We start from the raw sequence: 2,780 nt of genomic DNA on the forward strand, positions 1-2,780 counted from the left end.
ATTAAAGCGAAATTTTCCATTGTATTCACAAAGTGAAAATTGAAAGAAAAGAAAAAGAGTATAAAGTTATCCGACTTGGAATTTGATACTATCTGTTCACAACTTTATGATCATAACGTTACTACTTCAGCTATCCTTAAATCGAGCTGTAGAAACATCATCTTCAATCTTTGAAATGGTCAATTTATAGAAAGATGTACTACTGATAAATGAACAAAAGTGGAGAAAAGGATAGAAAGAGTTGTTCTTCGTTTAGTATTTTCCTCATATTGTATACTAAATACAACACATCGGTTAAGCATGAATCCATTAGGAGAGGTAGTGACAGCAACAAGTTACACTATCATCAACATCACCTTTTCATCATTGTTCAGCTTAACTCTCTTTTAAAAATTCGTCCTGAAAAGTTAACACAATTAAAGCGAAATTTTCCATTGTACCTATTCACAAAGTGAAAATTGAAAGAAAAGAAAAAGAGTATAAAGTTATCCGACTTGGAATTTGATACTATCTGTTCACAACTTTATGAAAATAGGTGTAGAAGAATAGGGGACCTTATGGAAGGAGATGAAGAGAGGGAGGAGAGAGAAAATTGAGATGAGGACGGAGGGGAGGAGGGAAGAAAAGAGGAGGTGGAACTCATTTCAGGAGTTAGTGTAGGCTCCAGAACGAGAAAATTGGAAAGTGAAATCGGAGTAATTTACATAGGCACGTAAACAGAGAGATTAGTTCCTGCAGTGAAGGACTCTCTCCCTCTCTCCCTCTCTGTTAATATAATCTTTTCTCCTCTCTATAGGATTTTCTTGTCTTGAACTCTATTTTCCCTCATAAACAGTCCGTGTTCTCCATAGTGCAACGTTCAAGAGACCTGGACTGTGCAAGTGGTCCGGTGATGGAAGCATGTGTGGAGTGCCTGAAAATCTTGAAATAGCCTGAAGTTCTCTGCCCCAATTCGATGTCCCTGGAAACTGGAAAGCCAATATATTTATTTTATTATTTGAACTATCTCTCTCTTCGCCTCTCTCTCTCTCTCTTTCTCTATGTCCTCGTCAGCTCTATCTATACTCCTTACTTTTTTCCCGAGAAAATGTCATCGGGTCGGTCAGAAAATATTAATATAAAGAGAGAGCTGAGTCCCTAGGGATCCTCGGAGCTCATGACTCGAGCACATGAGGAAAAAATACATCAAGATAGATTGAACATCGCGTGGAGCTTACAGGGTGTTTTAGGGAGAAGTTTATTTTTTGTGAAGAGGTTTGATAGAGGAAAATCAGAGCAACTTCAGTGTCCAACAGTCCAGCTGTCCACCATGACACTTTGGGAAAGAGTGGTCAAATTAAAATTAATCACCTTCTTACAGTCCTATATATGTACATACTCATATTTCAGAAGTCCTATACTTATATTTCACAATCTATTCAACATAACATTAATACCACTCATGACGACAGGTGATCCGAGGACATTTTTCAACTACTAATGTTTGAAGAAAAGAAAGAAAATTTGCAACATACAAAATTTCAAACCAAAATAAGGTCTCAAAAATTTGACTTATTCAGGCATTGAACTCGAGACAGTCAACCTTTTTTTTTTGTGAAGAGGTTTGATAGAGGAAAGTCAGAGCAAATTCAGTGTCCAACAGTCCAGCTGCCCACCATGACACTTTGGGAAAGAGTGGTTAAATTAAAATTAATCACCTTCTTACAGTCCTATATGTACATACTCATATTTCAGAAGTCCTATACTTATATTTCACAATCTATTCAACACATTAATACCACTCATGACGACAGGTGATCCGAGGACATTTTTCAACGACTAATGTTTGAAGAAAAAAAAAGAAAATTTGCAACATACAAAATTTCAAACCAAAATAAGGTCTCAAAAATTTGACTTATTCAGGCATCGAACTCGAGACAGTCGACGTGCAAACCTATATATGTGTGATGATATACATTGACCTACAGATTTGAAATTTTGACGCTTATTACCCGGATCCAAAAGTTTGTTCTCGGAATGGAGTCTTTCTCCTATCCTGATTCCTGTCCTAACTTCTTTCTTTCATCACACTTTCCCAAACTATCATGGTGGATTGATTGTTGGACACAGCATTGGCTCTGAAGGCCAAATTTAGAACTGTTTGCTTCATAATTTAGGTTTATCTGTTTTATGGGTCTTTCACACACTAAAGTAGTAACCAAACTGTTGGATTTTTTCAATACTTCGTACCTATTACGATCCGATTTATATGGTCCATTCTCTGCCAAAGACAATGGGTACTACCTACGTATCTACTAACCCATCATAGAAGTGCTTCGATCTCAAATGACTGACTGATCTTCACTTAATAATGCCATGAAAATTAATTGAGTACCCTCCTTCACCTATTGTATAATGCAGTACGCAAAGCTGCATTATATTATTTGTGCTAATCAAAATGCACTTGTCATCAGCACGTAGACACTCACGCCAGTAATAACATGAAAACCTACTTACTATCTCAGTGCTTGGGTTTGAAAAGGGTTTTAATGAAGCTTTAGATATCTTCACGAAAGCTACTTGTTATTTTTATGTAAATGAAGGAGTTACAATGGGAAAATATTAGCTACATAGGTAGCACTGTAGAAAAAGCGTTTCTTAAAATAGGATGGCAATGTTGAGTTTTCATTTCAAGCCTATTTTTACACAAATGCGGCGTATAAAAATGAATCAGTGTGTTCACATTGTCAACGAAAAAAAATTCGGAAAAATTGTAACTTCGGATGAAGAAAAATTCGTTC

This window comes from Diaphorina citri, unplaced genomic scaffold (assembly GCF_000475195.1).
Source record: "Diaphorina citri unplaced genomic scaffold, Diaci psyllid genome assembly version 1.1 scaffold1586, whole genome shotgun sequence".
Taxonomy (NCBI): domain Eukaryota; kingdom Metazoa; phylum Arthropoda; class Insecta; order Hemiptera; family Psyllidae; genus Diaphorina; species Diaphorina citri.